The sequence below is a fragment of the Danio rerio genome, chromosome 19 (assembly GCF_049306965.1).
Source record: "Danio rerio strain Tuebingen ecotype United States chromosome 19, GRCz12tu, whole genome shotgun sequence".
NCBI classification, from domain to species: domain Eukaryota; kingdom Metazoa; phylum Chordata; class Actinopteri; order Cypriniformes; family Danionidae; genus Danio; species Danio rerio.
Window position 1 is genome coordinate 46,274,983 of NC_133194.1, and position 19,351 is coordinate 46,294,333.

At 36.0% G+C, this 19,351-nt stretch overlaps 1 protein-coding gene across 2 annotated transcripts in view; it reads left to right on the forward strand.

Moving 5' to 3' along the window:
• The window catches only part of ahdc1 (AT hook, DNA binding motif, containing 1), a 61,459-nt gene that overhangs the window by 2,947 nt on the left and 39,161 nt on the right, over positions 1–19,351 (forward strand). For both annotated transcript variants that reach the window (XM_073931910.1, XM_003200637.7), the window contains exon 2: positions 9,390–9,475. The gene's annotated coding sequence lies outside the window, so the exon portion shown is untranslated. The remainder of the gene's footprint in view (positions 1–9,389; positions 9,476–19,351) is intronic.

Below are 19,351 nucleotides of genomic sequence, written 5' to 3' on the forward strand. Positions count from 1 at the left end.
TAATAATTCTGACTTCAACTGTATATATACACATCTACACACACTAACATAAAGAAATTTTAATTTTGATGAGCTCAAAAATTGGTGTAAATCTTAAATGTAAAATGCAACGTAGATGTTTTTTTTTTTGTTTAAAATCTTTTGTTAGAACAGATTTAATGTTAATGCCACTGCAAAAAAAAAAAAAAAAAAAGTTTTTGTCTTGTTTGTAGTCATGTAAATCAAGAAACATTTTCAATACCAGTAAAAAAAGATGCATTGCTTTAAAAAGTATTGAGTCAAAATGAAGTGTATTTGTACAAAAATAATCTGCCAATGGGGTCAGTAAAATAATCTTGTTTTCTGTTTAAATTCAGATCACTTTGCTGGCAGATTATAGCTTGTTTTAAGTAAAAACTCGCTTTTGTATTAATAAATTTGTATTTATTATTTCTGAAAACAAAATATATTTTAGTGGTCTAAAACTATGGAGCTAAAAATATGACAAAACAATCTGAATTTGAATCATCTTCATTTTAATTACTTTTGTAATATAATACAGCTGAATAGTATATGCAATTAAAAATTGCTATTGAATTTCCTAACATAAATTTCAGATGTTCAATATTCAGGTTAAGAAATTAAAATTCAAAACCATTTTTAACGGCACATAATATTCCGGTTTATTATATTACTATTGTCAATAATTAAAATGAACACGAGTCAAATTCAGATTGTTTTGTCATATTTTAAGCTCCATATAAAAATGCTTCTTACATTAGATTAGATTAGATCAGATTGTTTTCAGTGTCCTGTTGTCTTCTGAGCATTTTTATAGTTAGTATAGATCTGTGTTCATCTCTCATTCAGGTTAGGGTTAGAGTTAGCCACACACTTATGTTAATCAGTTAAATAAATGAATCATCCAGGGATCAAAAGTGCACTTGTTCTGTTTAGACTATTCAGTGTGAATGCACTACAACTGCTTGTTTTCGGTTTGAATTCAGATTATTTAGCTTATTTGAAGGAAAATCCACTTAATTTTGACTTAATATTTCTGAAAACAATATATTATTACTGCTCTAAAACTATGGAGCCAAAAATATGACAAAACAATCTGAATTTGAATTGTGTTACAATTGTTGTATAGTACAGCTGAATATTATTCGCCATTAAAAGTTGCCTTGAATCTTTTAACTTAATTTCAGACTTTCAATATTCAAGTTAAGAAATTGAAAACAATATTTAATGGCATATAATATTCAATTTGATTCATTTACAATTGTCGGTAATTAAAATGAACACAATTGGAATTTATTGTTTTGTCATATTTTTAGCTCCATATAAAACTGCTTCTTAGATTCGGTTAGATTCAGTGTTTCCACTGTCCTGTTGTTTTACAGAGCTGTGTTCATCTCTCAATAGGGTTAAGGTTAGGGCCAGGGTTAGGCACACACTTCTCATCATCCACATTTCATTTTGCTTACCCTAATGGCAGATTATTTAGCCTGTCTTAAGGAAAAACTAGCTTAATCTGGATTTATTATATGGCCATTACATATGTACCAAGCAACGAAATGCAGTTAGGTCTAAGGAGTGCAATAGCAGCAGTGCAGTACAGGTATAAGTTATACAGTAAGTGCAATTATAGAAAACTATGGGTAATATTTAGAGATGGATGTACTATGAACATAATACATGACTGAACACTACATATTCTTGAGTTTTTTTAAATTTGTTGCATTCATTCATTCATTTATTAATTCCTTCATTAATTCATTATTCCACCCACCCACCCATCCACCCATCCATCCATCCATCCATCCATTCATTCATTCAACCATAAATCCATCCATCCATCCATCCATTCATTCATCCATCCATTCATCCATCCATCCATCCATCCATCCATTTATTCATTCATTCATTCATTCATAAATCCATCCATCCATTTATTTAATCATTCATTGATTCATTCATCCATCCATCCATCCATCCATCCATTCATCCATTAATTCCTTCAATAATTCATTATTCCACCCATCCATCCATCCATCCATTTACTCATTCATTCATTCATTCAACCATAAATCCATCCACCCATCAATCCATCCATCCATCCATTCAATCATTCATTGATTCATTCATCCATCCATCCATCCATCCATTCATTCAGTCATTCATCCATTAATTCCTTCATTAATTCATTATTCCACCCATCCATCCATCCATCCATCCATTCAACCATAAATCCCTCCATCCATCCATTCATTCAATCATTCATTCATTCATTGATTCATTCATCCATCCATCCATCCATTCATTCAGTCATTCATCCATTAATTCCTTCATTAATTCATTATTCCACCCATCCATCCATCCATCCATCCATTCAACCATAAATCCCTCCATCCATCCATTCATTCAATCATTCATTCATTCATCCATCCATCCATCCATCCATACATTCATTCAATCATTCATTGATTCATTCATCCATCCATCCATCCATCCATCCATCCATTCATTCATTCATTCAGCGTAGTTGCTGTATTTTGTTTTGTTTTTATTGCTTGTTTAGTGAATGTCTGCAGCAATATGGCGATGCCCATAACAAATTTCCTGTCAAGGACAATAAAGTTTTACTCCTACTACTATTATTCCAGAGGTCGCCACAACGGAATGAACCGCAACCATTTCAGCATACGTTTTACATAGCGGATGCCCTTCCATCCGCAACTCAGTACTGGGAAACATCCATACACACACACTCATACACTACGGACAATTTAGTGGTAAAACTTTAAAATAAGGTTCATTGGTTAATGCATTTACTAACATGAACTAATCATGAACAACACATGTACAGCATTTATTACTCATAATTGAACATTTACTAATGCATTATTAACATCCAACGCTATGCTTGTTCACATTAGTTAATGCACCATGAGTTAACATGAACTAACAATGAACTACTGTATTTTCATTAACTAACGTTAACTAACATGAATAAATACAGTAGTAAATGTATTGTTTATTGTTTGTTCATGTTAGTAAATGCATTTATTAACATTAACTAATGAACCTTATTGTAAAGTGTGACCAATTTAGTTTATTCAATTCACCTATAGCGCATGCTACTGTGGACTGTGGGGGAAACCGGAGCACCCGGAGGAACGTGGAGAACATGCAAACTCCACACATGGACTCAAACTAGCGATCTTCTTGCCGTGAGGTGACGGTGCTAACCACTGAGCCACCGTGTCACCCTTTCTGTTGCACTGTGACTATATTCAATAAACAAAATCTATAATATAACACACTTGTAACTACATATAAGCCACAATGTCATATTCATGACATTAAAATAGTCCTCTTTGACCCCAGTGCAGGTCATACATGCTGCTGGTGAGTATTGTGTCTATAGGGGAACAGCGGGTTGAATAGGGATTGTCTGTGCATGTGCTACTCAGTCCACCTGTCAGAGAGTGTTGGCTAGTCTTATAGCACCGGTCTCCATGGCAACCTTTATTCTGTAAAGGAAGCTTGGTTTGCCACAACAGCTGGAAAGCTCTGATTGGCAGAGCTGAGAGACGTTGCATTGGCTGAAGCTGACCTTGGCCACAGCTCGTACACACTGCACACACTTAACAGAAAAAAAACACACACACATAGCTCCGCTCGCTTCACTCCTCACACTCCCTCAGTCCCCGCTGGCTGGCTGGAGCTGCGTTTTTGGAGAGATTTTCACCTCTGACCTCCCGTTCCTCAGTGTAGGGAGGAAGGGGGAGGCTGTGTTCTGTTGCAGGCTGCTAAGTTTATCCGCATCAGTGTGTGTGTGAAGCTTGTATTCCTTACATTGTGAGGACCAAATATCCTCACAAGCAAGGTAATACCAGTACATTTTGACTTTGTTAGGGAATTTTTTTGGTCCTTATGAGGAAAATAAATGATAAAACTCATAAAACACACAGAATAAAGTATTGTTTTAATGTAAAATGCATATTGTTTCTTGTGAGGGTTGAGTTTAGGGGTGGCGGGTATAAATTATACAGTTTGTACAGTAGAGACATCATTATATCTATGAGAAGTATGCAAGTGTGTGTGTGTGTGTGTGTGTGTGTGTGTGAGAGAGAGAGAAAGGTGTCTGTGTACCTTGTATTTCTTGCATTGTGGAAACCAAATGTCCCCACAAGTATAGCAATACTAGTAAATTTTGACTTAGTGGGGAATTTTTTTGGTCCTCATGAGGAAAATAAAAGATAAAACTCATAATTTACACATAATGAGGTATTTTTACAATGTAAAAATGCTAATTGTTTGCTGTGAGCGTTGGGTTTAGGGGTAGAGTTGGGGTCGGCTGATAAAATATAAGGTTTGTACAGTAGAAACTTCATTGTGTCTATGAGAAGTCCTATAAAGATAGCTGTGCAATGGTTTATGTGTGTGTGTGAGAGAGATACTATGTCTGTGTGTGTACCCTGTATTTCTTACAATGTGGGGACGAAAATATACAGTTTGTTCAGTAGAAACATCATTATGTCTATGGGAAGTCCCTATAGAGATAGCTGTGCTAGTGTGTGTGTGTGTGTGTGTGTGTGCGTGATAGAGAGAGAGAGAGAGAGAGAGAGAGAGAGAGAGTGTGTGTTCCTTGTATTTCTTACATTGTGAGGACCTAATGTCCCCACAAGTATAGCAAAACCAGTCTATTTTAACTTTGTTGGGACAGTTTTTGGTCCCCATGAGGAAAAAAATGATAAAACTCATAAATCACACATAAGAAAGTATTTTATTTTAATTTAAAATGCATATTGTTTCCTGTGAGGGTTGGGTTTAGGGGTGGCGGGTATAAATGATACAGTTTGTACAGTAGAAACATCATCATATCTGAGAAGTCCCCATAAGGATAGCTATGCAAGTGTGTGTGTGTGTGTGTATGTGTGTGTGTGTGAGAGAGAGAGAGAGAGACTTACATTCTTACATTGTGGGGACAAAACCCCCATTGAGTGAGTGCGGGTGTGTGTATCTTGTATTTCTTACATTATGGGGACCAAATGTCCCCACAAGTATAGCAAAAACCAGTACATTTTGACTTTGCAGGGAATTTTTTTGGTCCCCATGAAAATAAATGATAAAACTCATAAACCACATATAATGAAGTACTTTTAAAATATGAAAATGGAGATTGTTTTCTGTGAGGGTTGAGTTTAGGGTAGAGTTGGGGCTGGGGGATAAATTATAAGGTTTGTACAGTAGAAACTTCATTATGTCCATGAGAAGTTCTTATAGGGATAGCTTTACAAATGTGTGTCTGAGAGAGAGCTAGAGAGAAAGAGTGTGTCTGTGTGTGTATCTTGTATTCCTTACACTGTGGGGACTAAATGTCCCCACAAGTTTAGCAATACAAGTACATTTTTACTTTGTGGGGACATTGTTTGGTCCCCATGAGGAAAATACACAATAAAACTAATAATTTACACATAGTTCTGTGTTTTTAAAATGTAAAAATGCAGATTGTTTCCCGTGAAGGTTGGGTTTAGGTGTAGGATTGGGGTCGGGAGATAATAAATAGTTTTTACAGTAAAAAATTATGTCTTTGAGAAGTCCTCATAAATATAGCTGTACAAGGGTTTGTGTGTATATGAGTAAGTGTCAGTATGTCTGTGTGTGTACCTTGTATTTCTTACGTTGTGGGGACCAGATGTCCCCACAAGTATAGCAATACCAGAACATTTCGACTTTGTGGGGACATTATTTGGTCCCCATGTGGAAAATAAAGGATAAAACTTATAAATCACACAGAATTAAGTATTTTAAAAATATAAAAAATGCAGATTGGTTTTTGTGATAGTTGAGTTTTGGAGTTTATTGTGGTAAATGATGCAGTTTGTACAGTATTCAATTAAATTCTTCTTTATTTATAGTAAGTTCTAGTAAATTTAAACTACTTCAGTCCGATTTTCAGTAGAAACATCATGTCTATGGAAAGTCCCCATAAAGCCAGCTGTACAAGTGTGTGTGTGTGTGATTGTATATGTCAGGTTGTGTGTGTGTGGGTCTGAAAGAAGACAGAGTGAACTTGTGAGCAGGGATGATGCTGCTGATGATGATGGAGCTGGTGTGAGAGTGTGTATCCAGGGGTTCGCTATACCTGGCTGCTTTCTGTGTCTCTCAGTAACGAGCCAACTCTAACAAGAGACAGAACCAGCTCAATTATTAAAGAGTGAGAACGAAAGGGAGGGGAGACGAAGAAGAAAAAATAACAAGAGAAGCAGCGGTAGACTGAGAAACACATATACATCACATAAACAACAGCTCATGCATGCTGGGAGATGCACAGAGACCATCACTATCACACACACACACACACACTGCTGGAAAACAGGCCTGCAAAAGCTTCATGTTTGCTCGTTTTAAAACTCAACTTATGCTGCATTGGTGATTTTGAAACCTGGGGTGTATATCCCTTTAATGCATATTTATTTCAACTCTTCAGGCTTGTCTAATAGACTCATTAAGACTATAGAATTAATCACTTAGCAATTACATTCATGGTGCAGCACGGTGGCTCAGTGGTTAGCACTGTCGCCTCACAGCAAGAAAGTCGCTGGTTTGAGTCCCACCTGGGTCAGTTGGCGTTTCTATGTGGAGTTTGCATGTTGTCCCCGTGTTGGCGTGGGTTTCCTCCGGGTGCTCCGGTTTCTCCCACAGTCCAAACACATGCGCTATTGGTGAATTGGGTAAACTAAATTGGCCGTAGTGTATGTGTATGAGTGTGTATGGATGTTAGTAGGTTGGCTGGAAGGGCATCCGCTGTGTAAAACGTGATGGACAAGTTGGTGGTTCATTTCTCTGTGGAGACCCCTGATGGATAAAGGGACTAAGCCGATGGAAAATGAATGAATTACATTTATATAACTGTACAGCTAATGTAATCTCTCACACTGATTATGTGTGCATGAAATACATAAATGAGACAAAAATGCTTGGAATATTTCCTTAACTCTTGAGCATCAATGGTTTTGCTGATAACTTCCAAAAAAACTCACCTTTAAATTAATGAACCGCTTTAATGTGTTACTTGTTTATATACTGATACTGTTGTTCTTATTTGTTTTTATGAAGAACAACAACAACAGAACTATTAGTTTTATGTTATATGTAAATTATATATTTAAATTATTAATACATTTTGTTTATTTATTTCTTAATAATTTTCAATTTAGTTTTCATTTTTTAATTTTTAAAACTGTTTTAAATTTATTTTTTAATTAGTACTATTAAAATCAAATCCAAAATTTAAATGTATTTTGTTAGGATTCATTTATTTATTTTTTTAACCTGTAGTAAAAAAGGTTAGGTTTATGAAGGAGGAATATGGGGTCAAATATTAAAACCTTTTTTTTTTTTTTGTTACATTTTTTACATGAACTTTATTATTTTTTATGAATAAATAAATATTCATTCATTTATTTAATCACTTATTTATTTATTCACTTATTTATCTATTTATTTATTTATTCTTTTACATATTTAATTAAATGTTCCCTTATTTTTTTGTAATTTATTTTACATTTTTTAATAAAAAAATATTGTATTTATTTTTAATTAGTACTATTAAAAATAAATCTAAAATTTAAATGTATTTTGTTGTGACTAATTTATATATTTTTTTACCTGTAGTGTAATATAGGTTTATGTAGGAGGAATATAGGGTGAAATGTTAAAACCTATATTAAAAAAAAAAAAAAAACTTTATACAATTTTTTATGTTGTTGTAAAAAATGTTTATTTATTTATTTATTTATTCATTCACAAATTTATTTATTCATTCACTTATTTATTTATTTATTCACTTATTTATATATGTTTTTATTTTTATTAACTTATTTATTTTTAATTTATAATTTATTTTTATTTTTCAAATAAATAATATTGTATTTATTTCTTAAATAGTACTATTAAAATAAATCTAAAATTGAAATGTATTTTGTTGGGACTAATTTATTTATTTTTTTACCTGTGGTGTAAAATAGGTTTATATAGGGTAAAATGTTAAAACCTAAAAATCTTTTTGAACAAAACTTTATTAATCCATTTTTATTAACAAATATTTATTTATTTTTAATTAGTATATATATATATATTTTAATGTATTTCAGTTAGGACAATTTTTTTTTACCTGTTGTGTATAATAGGTTTATGAGGGTGGAATGTATGGTTTAAAAAAAAAAAAAAAAAAATTCTTCAACAAGTTTCTAAACATGCTTGTTTTAATAACTCATTTCTAACTGATTTATTTTATCTTTGTCATTCTGACAGAAAATAATATTTGTCTAGATATTTTCCAAAACACTTCTATACAGCTTAAAGTGACATTTAAAGGCTTAACTAGGTTAATTAGGCAAGTTATAGTAAAACGATGGTTTGTTCTGTAGACAGTCGAAAAATATATTAAAATAAAATTTCCTTGCTCTGTTAAACATCCTTTTGGGAAATATTTAAAAAAATAAAATAAAAATCAAAGAGGGGCTAATCATTCTGACTTCAACAGTATATATATATATATATATATATATATATATATATATATATATATATATATATATATATATATATATATATATATATATATATATATATATATATATATATATTCATAGACAAAATACACTGAATAAATTGATTTCTGCAAAATTGTTGCAAACAATTTTATATGTGAAAATCTGAATTTAAACAAACTAATTAAATTTAATAATCTTCAACTTAATTTATTTGTTTAAATTCAGGCCAAATAAATTGTTTACAAACACTTATCTTACAATATTTAGTAAATCCAAAGGATCATCTTTGAATAATTTTTTTCAGTGCATATGCTTTTGCATTGACAGCCAAAGTTATCAAAAATCTAAAATAAAGAATATAAAAAGTCCAAAAAAAATTTAAAAAGCACCTCTAGAGATGAACTTCATGAGTGTATGTCCTCAGTAAACGACTGAGAATGTATGGAAAACAAACGCCTTTACTCATTCACACCCAGACACCCAGAACATGCATATTTAAATAGAGTTTTTTACCATGTAATATTCACAGACACTAGTCCATATCGCAATGTGATCAGGTTTGCAATCCCACTTTTGATTTAATCATGCAAAAATTGCCAAATTCCACGCTGATAACTGGATTCAGTGATTCTGTTTGTATTTATTTTTAATAACACACATCATGATATATGAATGGATTGTCATGGGATGTTACTGAAATCTACTTTATGTCATGTACTTAATTTGTAAGTACACTGTAATACATTCTGATTTGTATGCATTCTGCCCTGACATATGTCTCTCTCTCTCTCTCTGTCTCTCTCAATCTCTATTCCTCCCTCCGTCTCTCGCTCTCTCTTTCAGGTAACAAACTGCCTGGCTAAAGATTGCCATGGAAACATGCAGTTTGAGAGTGAGATGAGAAATGATTGAGAGAATCAATGTCTAAGGTAAGTGTGGGTTTTCATTGCATACATCGTTTAGGTCACACAGGACAGACTGTTCAAACACGCTCATTGTTTTCAAATATGCAGCTGAAGTGCCTCCTATGTCTCTAAGAACAAGAATGAAGGTTATGATGTACCACAGCCTTTTATTAATGTGCGTTTTTATTCACAAAACTTGAATGGAGCACGTTTGACACCGGAATCCGTCGTGTTTACTCTTCATGCAAAATTTGCGCTCTTTCTCTTTGTGTAGGAATTCAACTATTTTTGATGATTACATTTAGATTCATATTAGGAGTTCTGCTTTTAGTTTGATTGCAAGTTATTTGATTATGTTTTATGATGGTAGTATAATGAGTGGAGAAGAGGTCTCTCTCTCTGTCTCTTTTTAAATACGTGTTATTTCAGTGTTATCTGAAATATGGTGAAAAGTCTTGCATCACGGGAGCAAAATCTTTCAGTTGTCATTCAAATGGAGATTCTGCATATTCCATCTGGAGTATGAAATGCATTTGTCCGAATTGTGAATTATTATTCGTGAAGTGTTCCCACTAGTTCAGGAGCACGACTGAATGGGGTCTGTTTGTAAATACATTCGGAAGTGTTCAAATTCATAGACTTGAGTTAGTTCGTGAATATAAATGTATACTTAGAATTTTATTTTTCCTTTGTTTGGTATAACATCAGAAAGGTTCGACCCTTCCTATCTGAACATGCAGCTCAACTCTTTGTTCAAGCTCTTGTTCTCTCCAGACTGGACTATTGCAACTCTCTACTAGCCGGGCTCCCAGCTAACTCTATCAAACCTCTTCAGCTGCTTCAGAACGCAGCAGCACGAGTGGTCTTTAATGAACCTAAAAGAGCACATGTCACTTTGCTACTCATCCGTTTGCACTGGCTGCCAGTTGCTGCTCGCATCAAATTCAAAGCTCTGATGTTTGCTTACAAAGCGATTTCTGGCTTTGCTCCTTCTTATCTGCTCTCACTTCTACAGATTTATAGGCCCTCCAGAAACTTGCGTTCTGTGAATGAACGTCGCCTCGTGGTTCCATCCCAAAGAGGGAAGAAATCTCTTTCCCGAACTCTCGCGCTCAATCTGCCCAGTTTGTGGAATGAACTCCCTAACTGCATCAGAACGGCAGAGTCACTCGCTGTCTTCAAGAAATGACTAAAAACTCAACTATTTAGTCTCCACTTTCCTTCCTAATATGCAATTCCCTCTCTGGCTCCACCGCTAACTGTAATACAAAAACAAAACAAAAAAACAAAAAAATCTTACTAATGTTTTTGCGTCTTACACTTTACAGACCTGAAACTTGCCTACAGCACTTATTCATTGTTGCTCTTATAGTTGTGTAAGTTGCTTCCTTGTCCTCATTTGGAAGTCGCTTTGGATAAAAGCGTCTGCTAAATGACTAAATGTAAATGTAAATGTTAAATTCAGTCATGTTTGGTGGCTTTTTTTTTTTAAATGGCACTTTTGAATTGATTTTTATTTTTATTTTTTTACATTTTCTAATATTAAGTTTACAAAACAAGCAAATCATTTCATTCATTCATTTTCCTTCGGTTTAATCTCTGATTTATCAGGGGTGGCCACAGCGGAATGTACGGCCAACTATTCCAGCATATGCTTTACGCCGCGGATGCCCTTCCAGCCACAACTCAGTACTGGGAAACAGCCATACACACTCATACACTACGGCCAATTTAGCTCATCCAGTTTATCTAGGTAGGGTTGCACCAGCTGATCATAAGTTCTTTCTTAATCTGGAACGTAAATCTACACTTGGGGCTTAGTAACTACTAGCTAGTTTGTAACTAAATTTGTTCTCACTTTGGTTGCGCTACATGTTCGTAAGGCAAACCGTAGTTAGTAGGTTGTAAGCTCTCCATAAAATCTTGCGAAGTCGCATTGAATGACCAGTAATATTCAATAAAAAGCATTTAATGGTTAAACTGCTTTAAAATTCTGCAACTAATGCATCTATATATATATATATATATATATATATATATATATATATTATAGGTGAGCATAGAATAATTTTTTAATCTAGATTAAAATGGCTCATTTGAATTCAGCTGAAGGCATTTAGAATATGTGTGCTACCCAAATAATAAGTCTTTGAGAACAAGTTTCTCAAGCCAGGTGGCGCATTAGACCAGGGCTTCATCTCCTGTGTCTAAAATGCACCACAAACTGCTGGAGAAACTGTTCTACTATGATACTTGGTGATGAAACTAAATAATATTCACTGAACCACCGAGCTGCCTGCAAGTAATTTATAAAACCTTAGGTGGCTCTCTGGAATACTTGATTCTGATCGGTTAACACTGGACAACTGCTGAAACTAATAACACAGACTAATCTGACAAATCATCTTAATCATTACTGATGAATATACATTTATATGCAGTTGAAGTCAAAATTATTTGTCTTTCTGTGATTTTCTTTTTTTCCTTTTTTAAATATTTCCCAAATGATGTTTAACAGAGCAAGGACATTTTTACAGTATGTCTGATAATATTTTTTCTTCTGGAGAAAGTCTTATTTGTTTTATTTCGGCTAGAATAAAAGCAGTTTTTAAATTTTAAACGCCATTTTAAGGTCAACATTATTTTCCCCATTAGGCATTAAGCTGAATACTGGTATCCTGAAAAATATCTAGTCAAATATTATGTGATGTCATCATGGCAAAGATATCACTTTGCTTTTCTTGACTGTTTGGTGCCATCTTAAAAATTAATATTAATAATTAGTAGGCTAGTGTAGGCTCCTTCCAGCCGCAATTATTTCTGCATTTTTTCCTCTTTCTTAACATTTATTCAAAGAGCTAGTCAATTATTAGAGCGCAGGTCAATGTTTTATGTCAAATTGTTTAGTTTTGTGTCAATAAGTGGGATAATGTACATCAAGCCGATTGTTTTTGCAGAAAGAAGGCCGACAAGATGCCACGAGATTCCAGTAACAAGTCATTTGTCTGTTCACTGAAAATATATATTATGCAGCGCCAGAAAACCAGATAGGTATCTAGGTAACAGTGCTGTGTAATATTAGTGCACCTTCAGCCATGGTACGACAGTAAAATTCCTTGTTTATTATTATGCCACCATGAGAGTATAGTTAGGCGTCATGGTGGCATAGTGGGTAGCACAATCGCCCCACAACAAGAAGGCCACTGGTTCGAGCACAGGCCGGGCCAGTTGGCGTTTCTGTGTGGAGTTAGCATGTTCTCCCCCTGTTGGTGTGGGTTTCCTCCGGGTGCTCCGGTTTCCCCCACAGTCCAAACACATGAGGTATAGGTGAATTGAATAAACCTTGTGGCCTTAGTGTATGTGTGTGAATGCAAAAGTGTATGGGTGTTTCCCAGTGTTGGCTTGCAGCTGTAAGGGCATCTTCCATAAAACATATGCTGGATAGGTTCATTCTGCTGTGTTGACCCCTGATTAATAAAGGAACAAAGACTAAAAGAAAACAAATGAATGAATGGATGGATGGATGGATGAGAGTATAGTTCCATAACTTTTAATTTTCTTTAAATGGGAAAATTATCATAACTTTTATTTTTTTTTGAGGGAGATGCTAATGGTCTAATCTGATTCAGTGATTTATGCTAAGCTACGCTAAAATTGCTCGCGCCAGACCGAGAAATGATAAAGCAAAACTGTTTAACTCTAAGAGGAGCCGTAAAGTGAATTAATTCCCCCCAAAAAAGTGTAGTATTCCTTTAAAATACATCATCTGTATGATTAAAGCAACATGGACATGTTTCAAGAGTCAGATTTCCAGCATAGTTTCATTATGGTCGCTACTTTGATTATAAAAAATCACCTCTAAAGTTATACAGTTATACAGTGTAGTAAATCCTGCAGGGGACAGAACATTCTAGACAATCAGACGAATCCACCGAGGGATGATAACTGTCTTCCACCTGCTCTGAGCTCCTCAGGTCATCAATCAGTTCTCCAGCGTTCTCGATTAAGGCATGTTGCTCTATTAATGAAATCATAATCAAATTATTCTCAGAATTTACATCTGTGACCTCCGTCCCTCTAACACACACACACTACCGACTGGACTCTGGGAGTTGTTGTGTCAAACTGCGAGCTCAGAACACCTGTTTGTCCCCCAGGAGACTGTTGTACCGCCAGAGACTACATTTGCTGACCCTAATTTAATTATGTGGATTAATTATAAAGAGAAAATAAATTGATGGATGGATGAATGAATGGATGGATAATTGGATGGATGGATGGATGGATGGATGGATGGATGGACAGAAAGACAGAAAATGAATTATTGCATGGATGGATGGATGGATAGACAGCGAAAATAGATGGATGGATGGATGGATGGATGGATGGACAGAAAGACAGGAAATAAATTTTTGCATAGATGGATGGATGGATAGACAGCGAAAATAGATGGATGGATGGATGGATGGATGGATGGATGGATGGATGGATGGATGGATGGATGGATGGATAATTGGATGGATGGATGGATGGACAGAAAGACATAAAATAAATTATTGCATAGATAAATGGATGGATTGACAGCGAAAATAGATGAATGGATGGATGGATGGATGGATGGATAATTGGATGGATGGATGGATGGATGGACAGAAAGACATAAAATAAATTATTGCATAGATGAATGGATGGAATAACAGCGAAAATAGATGGATGGATGGATGGATAGATAATTGGATGGACGGATGGATGGATGGACAGAAAGACATAAAATAAATTATTGCATGGATGGATGGATGGATGGATGGATGGATGAATGGATGAAGAAAATAAATTGATGGATGGATAGATGGTTGGATGGATGGACAGAGAAAATAAATTATTAGATGGATGGATGGATGGATGGATGGATGGATGGATGGATGGATGGATGGAGAGAGAGAGAGAGAGAGAGAAAATAAATAGATGGATGAATTGATGAATAGATGGAAAGAAAATAAATTGATAGATAGATAGATAGATAGATAGATAGATAGATAGATAGATAGATAGATAGATAGATAGATAGATAGATAGATAGATAGATAGATAGATAGATAGATAGATAGATAGATAGATAGATAGATAGATAGATAGATAGATAGAGGATGTTTATATGAGATTAAGTGAATCATTGATTCAAAGATTCAAAACAGCTGACTCATTTTGAAACTTTGCAAATGACTCTCTTTATGAATGGATCATTGATTATATACAGCAGATTTAATACAGTGAGCAGCCTGAATATATGAATATTTCGAGTTAATATTTTAATCATGAAACATTTTTGCCAAGCCCTGACAACCATCATACAGTCATATTTCTTTGCTTTAATAAGTTGCATTATAGGTTCATTCAAAGTGAGTGACATTCTCGACAGCATCTGTTTACAATGTTTAAAACAGCAATTATGATATTGTTAAAGATGATAAAAATCACACACCGATTACAGATAATAATTAATAAACAGATCGCTGAGATAAAGTAATCTAAACACAAGTACTTAAAATTAATACCAAAGTTAAAAAAGGAGAAGTGTGATCAAAAAAATCATTAAAACAGCATACGAATGTTCTCCCGAGTGATTGATCAGGTGTCTATCTCTCCATCTCTCCGTTCTCCTTGTGTCTAATTATCTTTCTCTCTCCTATCTCTCCATCTCCTGTCTTTTCCTCACCTTCAGACTCTGTTGCAGACTCTCTCTCCCTCCCTCTCTCTCTCTCTCTCTCTCACACCATCCCCCTGTTTCTCTGTTTCCTGTTCTCTCTCTCTCTCTCTCTCTCTCTCTCTCTGTCTGCTGGAAGTTAATGAGCCCAGCTCCCCCTGGGGAACACACACTTCCTCTGCCAGAGACAGAAGAGCGAGCGAGTGAGATTACACAGTGCAGAGAGAAAGAGAGAGAGAGAGAGATGTAGCAGAAAGTGAGAGATGGTGGGGAAGAGGAGGGGTTCTATGGGGAGATAAGGGAGGAAGGAGAAAGAGCGAGGGAGAAAGAGATAAAGAAACAAGAAAGTGAGAGAGTGGGGGAAGAGCAGAGCAGAGGTACCGATAACACGGAGAAAGAGAGAGAGGGAGAGAGAGAGTAGGAGGGAGTGGAATTTTCTGGATATGATGATAGAGGGAGTGTACAGGAGAAAGATGGATGAGTGCACTATACACACACTCCCATCCTGAAGGAGAAGGAGAGATTTAGACCATGGAAACAGAGAGACAGTGAGCGAGCGAGAGAACGAGCTGTGAGGGCTAAAGAGAAACAGATGCTTTTGAATAAAGACCCTGAGAGAGAGAGAAAGAAGGAGAGAGAGACTTTGACACTAAATAGAACTTAAAGTGAAGTTAAAATTTTACCTTTTTTTATTCAATTACACGAGTATTGTTGTATGAGGAAACACATCATCACTACAACAAACTAATATAGCAAGAAGGTCACTGATTTGAGCCTCGGCTGGGTCAGTTGGCATTTCTGTGTGGAGTTTGCATGTTCTCCCCGTGTTGGTGTGGGTTTCCCCTGGCAAAGACATGTGGTATAGGTGAATTGGGTATGCTAAAATTGACCGTAGTGTATGCGTGTATGTGGATGTTTCCCAGTGATGGGTTGCAGCTGGAAGGGCATCCGCTGCTTAGAACATATGCTGGATAGGTTGGCGGTTCATTCCACTGTGGTGACCCCGGATTAATAAAGGAACTAAGCCGAATAGAAAACGAATAAATTATCACTCTGACGTTTTGTAAAGAAAAGTCGATCATATTTTTTGACAACCTTGAATACATTTAGAAAGAATCATAATGCTTTTGTGTTTTATTTTTGTATTTAAATGTCATTTTAAATACAATTTTAAACATTTATCAGTTAAAATATTCATTCATTCATTCATTGATTTTCCTTCGGCTTAGCCCCTGATTTATCAAGGGTTGCCACAGAGGAATGAACTGGCAACTATTCAAGCATATGTTTTATGCCGTTCAAGCTCAACCCAGTACTGGGAAACACCCAAACACACACACACACACACACACACGCATTGAGGCAGGGGTGTCAAACTTATTGATGAGGGCCACATCCCTACACAGTTTAGTTCCAACTCTGCTTCAGGTTGCCTGTAGGTTTCAAACAAACCTAGAGTAATCAATTATTATGATCAGGTGTGTTTAAATAAAGTTAGAACCATACCTGCCAACACTCCCGTGAGTGTCCCGTATTTCAGACCCATCTCCCACCAATCTCTCATATTGTTGTATTGTCAGTTCGCGCGCACCTTCCCCCCGCTCTTCAGATCGCGCGCACAACCCCACTCCCCCACCCCCCTGCTCTTCACTTCATGCACACCTCCCAACCGCTTAGCCATAACCCAGCGACTGCCGGAATTTCAACCCCCTCCCCTCCCCCACCTTCCCCCTTCTTCACTTCGCGCGGGAGTTTGACACCCCTGCACTAAGGCCAAATTTTATTCATTCATTCATTCATTCTTTCATTCATTCATTATCCTTCGGATTTTGTCCCTTATTTATCAGAGGGTGCCACAGCAGAATGAACTGCCAACTATTCCAACATTTGTTTTTTGCTGCAGATGCCCTTGCAACTGCAACCCAGTACTGGGAAACACCCATACACTCTCATTCTCTCTCACGCACACACACACACACACACACACTCATACACTATGGCCAATTTAGTTCATCCAATTCACCTATAGCTCATGTGTTTGGGCAGTGGGTGAACATGGCTTTGTTCTCTAAAGTCTGTATTAAACTTTTCTTAAATCTGAAACGGGCTCTGCAGTGTTTCCAAAAGTCTCAGTTGCGTGGATGCCAGACGTAAATGTAGCACAGTTTGTGTCTCGTCAATCATTTTCGAATGTAATGTGTATGTAGCCTGAGAAAACACATGGAGAACGCCTTGTGAAAATCTGCATACGTGCATTCATTTATTTCCTTTGGCTTAGTAGTAGATTTATCAAGGGTCACCACAGTGGAATGAACCATCAACTATTCCAGCATATGTGTTATGCAGCGGATGCCCTTCCAACTGCAACCTAGTACTGGGAAACACCCATACACACACACATACTCATTTACTACGGCCAGTTTAGTTATAGCACATATGCATATATGTGTTTATACTGTGGGAGAAACCAGAGCACCCGAAGCAAACCCACGCCAACATGGGGAGAACATGCAAACTCCACACAGAAACGCCAACTTGAACCAGCGACCTTCTTGCTGTGAGGCTGATCACTGAGCCATTGTGCCACCCCTGCCTACTGTATAGGTGAATGGCACGCACAGACACTCACAATCACCAGCTCTGCAGATACATATGAGCATACACACACACACACACACACACACACACTCACCAGCTCTGCAGTTAAAATCATATGAACACACTTTATACACGCACACACACACACACACACACACTGATATTGAGTGAGACCTTGAGGCCAGTGTTTGGTGGAGGGGCCTCTCTCCTCTCCACTGCGGCCCTGACTTCCTGACTCTCCTCCCAGCAGCCCCTGTTCACTGTTGCTGAGGGAGACGCTGCTGCAGAGCCCGTTGCCAAGGAGAAGGGCTGCTGGCTGCCTGTTTCAACAACAATGGCCGCCTTGTGCACATTCCAACTCTAGACACCGACAGCATGTTAAGACCTGCTTCAGAAACACACACGCAAACCCTCACTCTGCCACTCAAATGCACTGTAAAATATACACAAATTAGCAGCGTTCAGTATTTTGTGATTTATTTATGTTCTTATTTTTTAGTTTTCCCTCATTTATTTACGCTTTTGAATTGCATTATGGGAGCTTGATCTTTCTTTACGCAACTTTTAATCTTAAAAAGTAAAAAAAAATAACTTTTATTAGCATTTGTAATAGTTTATAGTCTGGGTTGGTGTTGTATATTAGACTATAAAAACCTGCTTATAATAAGCTGCCAGTACATTTTCTGTTATGTTACAGGCTTATTGCTCTATATATTATTGTTTCTTATACAGTATATCATTTTAAACTACTCAGATGTCAATAAAAGTCACTTTGTTTAACTGTAGAGTTGAATTGTCAACATCTAAAGCTGACAGAGCAGAGATCAACATCCCATAATGCAATTTATTTAATACAGTGTGGACATAAAGGATGTACTATACAGTATGTATTTAACTTCATAGTGTGAGTGTGTGTTCACTGTCTGTGTGTGAACTGTTCATCAATAGTCTATTTCTGCATAGTGTGTGTGTGTGTGTGTGTGTGTGTATGAGAGAGAGACGTTCACCTATATGTTTATATCTGCATAGTGTGTTTGTTTGTGTGTGTGCATGTGTGTGTGCATGTGTGTTTGTGTGAGAGAGATAGAGAGACGTTCACCTACATGTTTTTATCTGCATAGTGTGTTTGTGTGTGTGTGTGCATGTGTGTTTGTGTAAGAGAGAGAGAGAGACGTTCACCTACATGTTTTTATCTGCATAATGTGTTTGTGTGTGTGTGTGCATGTGTGTTTGTGTGAGAGAGATAGAGAGACGTTCACCTACATGTTTTTATCTGCATAGTGTGTGTGTGTGTGTGTGTGTGTGTGTGCGCGTGTGTGTGTGTGTGTGTGTAAATATAGTTGAAGTCAGAATTATTAGCCACTCTTTGAATTTTTCCTTTTTTTTTATATTTCCCAAATGATGTTTAACAGAGCAAGGAAATTTTCACTGTATGTCTGATAATATTATTCCTTCTGGAAAAAGTCTTATTTGTTTTATTTCAGCAAGAAAAAAAACAGTTTTTAATTTTTTAATAAACATTTTAAGAACAAAATTATTAGCCCCTTTAAGCTATCTATTTTTTTCGATAGTCTACAGAACAAACCATGATTAAACAA